Raw genomic sequence first — 11,271 nt, forward strand, 5'->3', positions numbered from 1 at the left:
CTTCCATACCAACTCTTCAGTGGTTTTAATCTTCTTCTTATTCAGCAGTGAACCTCAGTATCTATTGCAAATGACCCAAAGAAAATATCAGGCTCTCTTTGCTTTTGCCTCATAGAATTCAAATCCAAGTTGGTCTCAATAAATGTCAGACCATTGGCTTTCAGAAGGGATTATCAAGTAATCTCTACCTATTCATTAGGACCGGGAAGCTCCAGAAAGCACCTGTCAGAAAAATTAGACAAGACCCAGTAAGATCAATTTGTTCCTTTTTAATGGAGTTCCAAAATGCTTTAGTCAACTAATGAATCCTTTTGAAGCTATTTTGTGTCCTCCCTTTGGTCTTCTTTTCCTGGACAAAAATAAATTGAATTTGTCTTAAATCATTTCCATTCCTCTTTTTACTTCACTAAGACACCACTAAATCATTGCTTTTAACACCAGTAACCAAAGAAGTCCATAAAATAAAAGATCAAATATACTGAAGGTTACATAATATGACAGGATTTTTAAGCAGCCAGATTTCCAAATTCCACTAAGACAGCCCTTAAAGATACAGCATAGAGAACAGGACAACTTATTTTTGTTCAAATTCAAATTATTCTCTGTTTCAAGATTTTGCCTAAATCCAGGCAGTGTTTCTGCTCTAAAAGTGAAAACTGTTAAAAACCATATCTATGTTTATTCCATTCTGGGCTAATCCTCAAACTAGGGCATCTTTTACCTCATATTCTAAGGGTAATGTTGTGTGTCTGTGCTCCTAACACTGTAACTCATGGCCCCCAACCCATTTTTCCTGGGCTGTGCTGGGTTCATATCACCCCGCTCCCCTTGGTGGAGCTGCCATCTTTAAAGAAGTCCTGAAGGAACATGGATGAGGGTAAAAGAGCTTTACCAATGGGGTCTTATGTCTGACGTGTATCGGGAGTTCTAGAAATATTTGTTCAATCCATGACTCGGTGCAGATTGGGGACTAGGGGAGAACAAAAAGACTCTTCCATTAATCTGACTCAACAGCACTTCCCACCTTGGACAGGTGTTGCTACTACAATGAGCCAGATCCATCCCAACAAGAAGAAAAGGAGTAGGTTGGGTTTCAACTAGGAAAAAATGACCCTAAGACTTTCCTTGACATGCAACCCATCGTGGCCACACCAGCAATATCCTGGTGAATTTACACAGTTTCACATAGTCTGGGATTATAAATTAAGCAACTCCAAAAGGCGGCTGAGCTCAGATTCATTGTCAGGACGAAGTGTACTTTTAGAGAACAGGATGAATCCTACATTCATCTCTTTTACAATGAGACTCTCAACTTGGAGTCAGAAAGCCTGAGTTCAGATTGGGCCTCAGACACTTATTAGTTGTATAACTTTGGGCAAGTTACTTAAGCTCTGTTTGCTTCAGTTTCCTCAAATATAAAATGGATGTAATAAGAACATCTTCCTTGCAGGGTTGTCGTAAGGGCCAAATGAAGTAATATTTGTCTAGTACATAACAGAGTCTGGCACATAATAGAGATTACATAAATAAATTACATAAAAGTAGATCTATATAAATATATATAAATTATGTAAAAAGATAATATACAAATTATATAAATATAAATTACATAAAGACATTATATAAAGATAAATATTCCTTCCCCTTCCCTTTTCTTCCTCCTGGAAAAAATGGGATACCACCATCATATATGTTCCTAAATATGTTTGCTTATGTTATTTTATATTTATTTTGTTCTGTTTTACCTGTGCTCTTCACTAAAAGAGAGGACTGAACAAAAAAGTGGAATACAGCACAGAAAAATTGTAAAGTCAGCCCAAGGCAGAAATCATCACTATTATTATTGCTACTGAAACAACCACATTTATAAATCACCTTAAGATTTTTTTAAAAACCCTTTCTTATTAATAACTATATTATGAGACATAGACTATTATTATTCCCCTCTTCTAGATTTGTAGAGTTTATTATTGAGAAAACCTTTTCTATCTGTTCTTTTATTTAACTTTGAGCCTCAGAATAACCTTTTAAGGATTAGACTTTAATATCTCCATTTAATGGATGCAGAAATTGAGACTAAGTGGTCACTGATTTACCCAGAGTCACACCTGGGGAGTGTCAGCAGCTGGGCTCCAAAAGAGATCTCGTGACCTCCCAGGCCAGGTGGAAAGGTCTAACCCAAGGAAATTCGCCCTGAAATTCAATGCTACCATTTATGGATCAGGCCTTTGTCCAGTGGAGCTGCAAGATCCTTCCTCCCGGGAGCATCTTGGACAGATACCCCTGCTTATCCCTTCTCGACTTAACTGGATTAAAATACCAGAATTGGTTTCCAGGAGGGCTCATCGAGCTTGGCTCAGAGGGCTCCCACCCAGGAGCAGTGGACAGGATTTCAGAGCCAAGATAGATTTCCTTCTTGTGCTGAGGGGGTGGGGTTCTGAAACTAAGACTTTCTCATGAAATCCGAGGCTGCAGAGCTTTCCCTGGCCAGCCCCCAAGGGAGAAGCAGCCACCAGAAGAGAGTCTCCAGCCCAGCCGTCAGGCCTGGGCAGAGATTGGTACTCCTGAGATATTTCCCATGTGGCATTCTGTGGCCCGAGGCTCCTGGGCACATGCAGCTCATCTAACAGATACACGTGTGAAGGCGACATTATTTCCAGTATCGTGCCAAAGCTCCAGGCAAAAATGTTTATTAAGAAAAATGGCTACTTGGTTGCTTGTTTGAGCCAGAGATGTGCCCCTTTCTTTTTATGGAAATTGCTTCATTTTTACATCAACAGAATTTTCAATTACACATGAAGTTATAATCAAAGGAAATAGTAAATAAATCTAAATAAGTGCAAATTTCACTTGAGCCCCCTCAATTAGCCTGTGAGGTAGCAACTACTGGAGCTATCACTCTTTTTACTGTAGTATCTTGCCCAGGGCCAATGACTCAATCAACATTTATTAAGCACCTTCTAAGTGCCAGGTCTGGTGCTAAATGCTGAGAGGACAAAAGAGATAAAATACAGCTCTTGACGTCAAAGAGATTGTTGTTCTTGGTCCCAGAGGGCACAACCAGGAGTGCTAGAGAAGGATAGCGTAGAGGAGGGGTTCTGCTCCTGACAAGGAATAATTTCCCAGTAAAGAGAACTTATAAACTCTGAAGTCTGAGAAGTGCTTAGTGGGAGAGGGAGAGTGTTTGGGCATAAGGGATAGGTGACAACCCAGTAATAATCACAAGTGAACTTGAACCCAAAGCTTCCTGACTTCCAGGTTCCTGACCAACTAAATACTTTATTTCCACTGAAAAGTCTTAAAGGAAATATCTCCCTCTGTAGGATCATCTCCCATAATGGCCCAGGAACTGGAGAAGGGGGAGTCCGATGATTTACCTCATCCCCACTGGGTTCCGTCACCAACCCATCCTGAGGGGCATGGAATAGAGTTTTGGTTTTGTTTCTGTTCCGGGCTGTCCACAGCTCCAGGAATTGCATTCTTCAGGGTTACTCCTTCCTGAGACTTCATCTGGAAGGTAAGTGGATAGCATTCCTTGGCTAAGCAGGCAGCTCCAGAACGACCCAGCCCATATTTGGACAGTTCTCGTTATTGGGAAATTATTCCTTGTCTGGAGCAGAACCCTCCTCTATGTGATTCTTCTCTGGCACTCCTGGTTGTGCCCTCTAGGACCAAGCAGAACAATCCCTCTTTCCTGATGGTTCGTCTTATAGCTGATCATCATATTGCTTGGTCTCCAGTTCCCTCACCTTCTTGGATACCTTCCTCAGACCATGCTCCAGTGTAATAATACCCTTCCTAAAATGAGACCCTTATCCTGACAAGTCAAGTCCCACTGGCTCCCGGGAAAGGGGGCGAGAGTGAATCGGGAAATCCAACCATCTGGAGCACATGGAGATAGGAACACTGGGCAATCTCACCCTGGTATTAGAATGTGCTTACCCTCCCCCCCGATGCCACAGCCCTGGGCTCTGGAGGGCAGCAGTGGGATGGGAAAGGATGGAAAAGCTTACAAATAAATATAATTAGAAACATAATCAACCAAAGCCACTTCAAACAAGTGATGCTAGCATTCGTTCTGTGAAGCTCTAGGGTTTCCCAATGACTCCAAAAAGAAGTCATGGAAATTCTAAAAAATAAAATTCATTTTAACTGGATCCCATTTCAAAAATAACTGTGTGGCAAGAAGAGCATCATGAGAAGAGAGGAGACCTTCAAAGGAAATAAACAGCCAAGTGTCTCAATACGAGTGTGTTTGATGAGCTCAGCTGCAGACAACAATAGCTAATATTTATATACCACCTACTATGTGTCCTACCCTGCATTAAGTGCTTTACAAATATTATCACATTTTATCCTCCCAACAATCCTGGGAGGTAGATGTTACTATTACCCCCATTTGATAGATGAGAAAACTAAGGAACATAGAGGTCACACAGCTATCCACTATACACCTCAATGCCCCTCCAATTACATCTTGATTATCCTCAATTTTTCAGTGCTCTAAACTCTTAGGAGGATTGGGAACCCAACCTGGAAATGTCAGCGAGATCATGTTGACTTTTAAAAACAAGTTCCTTGCTATTTCTACACTGGCATGTAGAAAAAGCCAATTTATAAAGAACGATCCTTTACACATGACAAGAAATGTCTACTAATCAATAATAACCCCAAGAAACAAAACGAGTTACCTGACTTATGTTGCCTGACTTTTATTAAATTCCTTATAGACAGCTAATACTCCTAGCATGGCACAGAGCCACAGGATTTAAAAGTAGATTTTAGTTGCCATGTATTTCAAGCCTCACCCAAAAAGAATCCCCCAGTGCAACACGTCCAGTCTCTAGCTAAAGATTTCCAATGAGAAAGAACCCATTATCTCTAGAAGAAGCTTATGACACTTAGGGATAGCTCAAATGGTAAGGAAACTTTCCTTACACTCAATCCTATATTCTCCTTTTTTTTTTTAAACATCAGCCTCTTTTCCAAAGATCGTGCCTTTTCATTTTGTGGCCAAAGTATTTAAGTTTCAGCTGCAATATTTGTGCTTCCAATCACTCACCGTACAGGATTTCAACATATCCCTCCTATACCATGTCATTCAGATTAATCTTCCTAAAATACTACTCTTATTTAGTCATCCCTGCTCAAAAGCTTTAGTAGCTCCCCATTTCCTGGAAGATATAAAGTCTATCCTCCACTCTCATCCTCATCTTGAAATCCAAGGCTTCATAATATATTTCTAATTTTCCCCATCCCATATTGCTTCAGTACGTAGGGGGAAAAGCACAGGATTGGGGGCAGAACACTTGGGTTCACACCCATCTATTTTTGTCCTTTCAGGATCAGAGATACAGAATTAAAAGTGATCTAAGAGTAATTTTACAGATGAAGAAACTGAGGCACAAAAAATATTAAGTGACCACCATCATACAGAGCAAATGGAAAAGCTTATCTTAAAATCCAGATCATAACCTACTTCAAACCCGATTCAGAGCCAGAACTCCAACTATGTTGTTCTTATTCTGTGCCCAAAATATTTAGGCTTCAGCTTCAGTATTTGTCCTTCCAATGAATAGTCTGGAAGTTTAAGTATTGACTGATTTGAGCTCCTTGGGACTCTCAAAAATCTTCTCCAGCAACACAGTTAGGGAACATCACTACTGCAGTGTTCAGCTTTCCTTCCATTAATACTGGAAAAGCCAGAGCTTTAAGGATACAGACCCTTGTTGGGAAGAGGGGCTTGCATAACTCAATGAAACTGAGATGAGCCATGCAATGTTACCCAAGAGGGATAAGTAATAGTGGAGAGTTCTGATAAAAGGTGATGCCCTGAAGAAGGAAATGGCAAACTACTTTGCCAAGAAACCCCATGGATAGCATTAAGATGATAAAAGAGGTGATACTGGAAGATGATCCCTTGGGTAAGAAGGTGTCCAGCATGCTACTGAGGAATCATGGAGAACAGCGGTGAGTACCTCCGGAAAGAATGAAGCAGTGGCGCCAAAACCAGCAGAAAGCTCGGCTCGGGGTTTGTCTGGCGCTGCAAACATCAATAAAGGCCAGGAATCTGGAATTTAAGGTAGCTGGATGTGACCAAATGGGAGATGGAAAACTTCAACATCAGCATCTTGTGTGTCGGTGAACTTCAATCGTGGGAACAGACACATTTAATTCAGATGCGCACTACATATGCTACCATGGGCAAGAATCACTTAGGATAAATTGAGTGGTCCTCATGGTCAACAAAGGATGGGAAAAGCAGCATCGGAATTAAATCTTTAAATGACAAAACGATAGCTGTTTAAATCCAAGACAAACTCTTTAATATCTCAGTAATATAAGTCTGTGCTCCAACAATGGATGCCAGAGACCGAAGTTGTGCACTTCTTTGCAGATCTACAGCATTTTCTAGAAATAACCCTAAAAAAAGGCTGTGTTCATCCCAAAGGACTGGAATGCTAAAGTAGGCACTCAAAAGATAATTGGAATTAGCAGGCAAGTTTGGCTTTGGAGCGTAAAATGAAGCTGGACAGAGATTAACTGAGTTTTGTCAAGGTAAATTTCCGATCATAGCAAACACTTTTTCAAAAGCTCAGAAAGTGATTCTACAAATGGACATCACCAAATAGTCAATATGAAAATCGAATTGATTGTATACTTTGCAACCAAAGACAAAGAAGCTCCATCCAGTCAGTTAAAACAAGACCTGGAGCCATCGGTGAGCAAAATTCATACTTACGTTAAATAAAGTAGGGAAAACCATCAGACCATATAGGTATGACCTAAATCACATCCCTTATGATATGAAGTGGAAGTCATGAATAGAGTACCTGAAAGATTATGGATAAGATTCACAATACTGTACCAGAAGCAGAACCAAATTAAAAAAAAAAAAATCAAAGAAAAAGAAGAGCAAGAAAGCAAGATGGCGGCTGATGAGGATGTACAAATAGCTGGAGAAAGAAGGAAAACAAAAGGGAAAGAGAAAAGGGACTGATATACCCCAACTGAATGTAAAATTCCAGAGAATAGCAAAGAGAGATCATTAGAACAATAGATAAGTAACATTTGAGGAGAAAGCCGGAGCAATTTCAAGTGCAATTCTATCCTCTAAGAAGTTTCAAGAAATTTAGTTGAGCAAAAGAAAGAGAAAGTGATGGGAGGGAGAGAGAGATAGAGACAGACAGACAGAGACAGAAAGAGAGAGAATTATTGTTTTCTACTTTTCAGTTACTTGACTCAAGAAACATACCTTAGAGATCATTAAAAACCAACCCATACATTTCTTACAGATGAAGAAACTGAAACAGTAGAAATTAAGTGACTTGTCCAAGGCCTTCCCTCCACTTTAATAGCAGATCTAGAATAGATTTTCTGACCTCCTGAATCCCATTTCAATACTCTTTCCACATCAAGTTGCTTCTCTTTGTCATTCCCAGAAACTCTTAGCTTTTTCTAGTAGGTGGTTGGAGAGTTAGCCTGCATATTTCAGCCTTCTTGCTCTCCACGATCACCCAAGAACAATCAATGAAATCATATATGGTCAGGTTATAGCTGCTATATGTCAGTTAGAGCTCAGGCCCCCAGAAAACATTTTCCTGAGAAAGAGAAGAGACAAAGACAAAGTTCTAACATCTCATCACTAAAATCAAGGAGTCAGCCCTATTTTTGATGAGCCTAAAGTTGCTTGGGGACTTCTTCTATCCAGATGTTTCAAAAGCAAAAGTCAGCAAAGGAAGACAACCAATAAGTTGATGTGAGTAATGAGCCTCTACCCCTGACTGAAGTATTTTCTACAATGAGAATTTTGAACACCCAGTATAATTCTGCTTGACTAAGTTAAAAATGAATGACAGCAGCAATGTAGTTTTACAGCATTTATTGACTTTGTTTTGAATGAGATAGAAGAGATAAAATATAAACTCCCTGAGGTCAAGGACTGTTTAATTTTCTCTGGCTTCTCAGTGCCCAGGACTATGTCTGGCATACAGCGGGCACCTAATAATAAGCGGTTGGTGATTGACTGTTCTTCGGCCGATTATATCAAATTTTAACATCTGTGGGACAAAACAAATGGAAAAACAAAATAACCACAAAAATATTCTTGTAGGGTGGGAAGAACATCTATTAGGAATTCTGATGATAAAGGCTGAGGAAAATGTGAGACCCTGGATTGGATTAAGTTAGATTTGGCATTAGAGGATGTAAATTTCCAATCTTTTTTTTTCCTTTATTATGTAACCTTAAACAGATCATTTACTCTTTCTTAGTTTCAGAATATGAGGTTGGAAGAGACTTCAAAAATCATCAAGCTCAACTTTGTTATTTTATAGAAAAAAAAACAAGAGCCAGATTCCCCAAATCTGGGGGGAGAGAGCCAGCCTTTCAATCCAGCCTCTTCTTCTGATTCTAAATCCATGCATTCATCCATCCCTTGATCATTTGTTCATCATTCATCCAACCATCCATCCATTCAGCAAGCAAGCAATGGAGCCCTTGTTAGGCACTTATTCTTTGCCAGGTGCTATCAGAGGTGCTGGGAATACAGAGATAAAAAGGGAATAGTTCCTGCTTTCAAAGAATCTTCCATTTGAATGAAACCTCAAAAACAAATAAAGATAATGACAAACATACAAATCATAAACTTTGTATAATTTAAAGGTGAAGTCCTGGAAGCTGGAGAAATCCAAAAAGATCTCTTGTATTTCTATCTAGAAAAAGAATCTTGGAAGGAAAAGTAGTTAAGACAAAGGAATGAATGACTAACGGCAGAATTATAGAGATCACGTGAGATTGGGAGTGGGTCCTCAACTCCTCCATTTAAGTAATCAAATGCCCCACCTATGTATAATACCAGCCCTTCTGATTCTCTGAAATCCGATTTGTTTTTTTTTTTTTAAGCAAAAAAAAAAAAAAAACAATAAACATAGCCAAGTCAGCCAAAAGCCTTTTGCGTCTTAATTGAGATGATGGTTCAGCGACAGCCTAAAGGAAGAAAGGAGAAGATAAATGACACATCCAAATAATCTGGGCCAAAATACACATGTATTTCATTCATCATCAAATATGTTTTGCTTTGGGGCTCAATAGATTTCAGTAGGAAGGAACATTTGGGGAATGGAGAATTTGATGGATTTTTTCCTGCCAAATAAAGAAAATATTTAAATGTAACTTGAAAGGAAGGGGATAGAATTAACCAGCTACATTTACCAGGATCATTCATTCATTCAGCAATCATTTTTTTTTTTAAACATGCTCTCTGCTCTAGAGATATGTGTCATGGGAAATTGAGAACCAACTGGGGTTTGTAATTCCAAAGGACAAGCTCTCCTTTTCAGCCCAAAAGTGACCTGAAACTATCAAGATTTTTGATGCCCAAGGCTGGCCTGACTCAGTCCCAGGAATTCTTAACAGCCTAAAAGAGAGAAGTGAGAATAAGGAGAAAGTCGACTCTTTTCTCCCTACTTCTGCTCAGCTCTCAAAGTCCCCATTCCTTCCTCTCGGTTCTCCTTTGAAAGCTGAGCAGCATACCCCCAAGAACTTCTACATGTGAGTCATCTTCCTTCTGGCTTAAAGACCTCCATGATCCCAGAATTCCTCTCAGTGCTGAGTCACAAAGTCCAGGATACAGGCAGTTCTCAAACCTGATCCCACAGAGACAAAAGCTAGGCAATCTCTTCCCTCAGGGAGCTTGCCTTCCCCTGAATCGTCTCTTCTGAAAAGAAGCATCGACAGAATAACTTAAAGGAGGTTGTTTACCAACGTTTCTTACCAGATACCCAGATGTGATTCACTAAGATGGGGGGTTTCCAGGGCCTGTTGCTCTTCTCAGTAATAGGAACAGCTAACCCGAGGAAGTGAGCGAATTCCACTGGTGTTTGTTGGCTGGAAACACAAGGGATCTGAAGTCATTCTTAAAAAATGTTATACATTAAGCGTTCTTCTTAAAGACACCGACTCCTTTTGGTTACACAGAAAGGGAGCTACGTTCCCTTCTGTCCCATTTCCTAAGCATTTAGCAAGTGTCTACTTTAGTCAAGATATTAGAGTTGGGGAAATTTCAACAGTCGCATGTTCCTGGGATCTCCCCCATCGGGTTATTCTGTCCAACGATGCAGGTTGTGACCCATCTCATCAGTCTCGGTGATTTTCTCCTATAAGGTGATCTGTCCAATGTACAAGAGACCTTCTTCATGTCATTTGGGCTTCTTATGTCCTCCTCTCATTTATAACCAGCACATCTTGTTCTTCGACCATACATTTCTTTGCAATTTGGACCTGGATTCAAGTTTTATCTCTGACAAACACACACACAAACAGATAAACATGTACGTGTGTGTGGGTGTATCTGTGTGTGTAACCCTGACAAGTCATTAACCTCTTAGATTCCCAAGAAACTCTCTAGGAGTGTAAGTTAGAGAAGCTCCTCACCCCTGTTGGTCACTAGGAGTTTCTTCCTCTGGGAGGTCCTTACTTTGATTAAATCCAGGTCCAGTTCCCTGGGAGGTCCTCACTTCAATTAAATCCCAGGTCCCATTCCTATCCCTCCCCTCGGCATTGTTGAGCAATAGCAGCTCCCGACCTGATGGATGTTACTTTCCTTCCATTGAAAGAACAAGAACCAAAATCACCCCTTGATGGGAGTAGTTTCACAAAATAGTCATTACTGAATTTAATTAACAAGGACGAGTTAAGTCCAGTACTGGAGGACACACGGTCCCTGCCCCTTGAAAGGAGCTTCTCTTTCTGCCCACTTCCTTCCCCCCAGTCTAAACAATCATAGAAAGCACCACGGGAAGTGATGAGTTGGGTTTTAGGTTCTTCCCTTTTGCAGAGTTATAAAAACATGAAACAATAAAAGTCTTCCAGGAGTATCCATTTATCTTCCTGACTTGACACAGGCTTAATGAAATACGTGAGTCAGACTTACTGGAAAATCTGAATTGTCGTATCCCTTTACCCCATCCCATTGCTGAATGCTTTTATGCTGAAGTGGTGGGTGATTGTGAGCCAGGCACCCCAGCGTTGGCCACCTGGGGATTCGTGTCTCAGCCAAGATTGATAAAGAGAGTCTTCCAAGTCCAGAGGGGTTGAGGGAGCAAGAGCAAGAGATCCTCCTAGCAAGTTTCTTCCCTCCTTGTTACAGAGAGGTCTTTTTGTGGTACTCTAAGCACATCACCTGGCACAGAATAGGGGCTTAATAAATGTTTGTCAAATGACTGATAGATCACTGACTAAGAGCTTCTGCGACTGTTTGCTTAAGGGGAG

General features: G+C 40.3%; 1 long non-coding RNA gene across 1 annotated transcript; it reads right to left on the reverse strand.

Moving 5' to 3' along the window:
• Positions 1-7,867: 7,867 nt before the first annotated feature.
• LOC127564233 (uncharacterized) lies at positions 7,868-10,352 on the reverse strand. The gene is made up of 2 exons (XR_007954211.1): positions 9,776-10,352; positions 7,868-8,060 (listed from the first exon to the last, which is right to left on the reverse strand). It is a non-coding gene; the product is annotated as an uncharacterized LOC127564233 (long non-coding RNA).
• Between the last annotated feature and the right edge of the window lie 919 nt (positions 10,353-11,271).

The sequence above is a fragment of the Antechinus flavipes genome, chromosome 5 (genome assembly GCF_016432865.1).
Source record: "Antechinus flavipes isolate AdamAnt ecotype Samford, QLD, Australia chromosome 5, AdamAnt_v2, whole genome shotgun sequence".
Taxonomy (NCBI): Eukaryota; Metazoa; Chordata; class Mammalia; order Dasyuromorphia; family Dasyuridae; genus Antechinus; species Antechinus flavipes.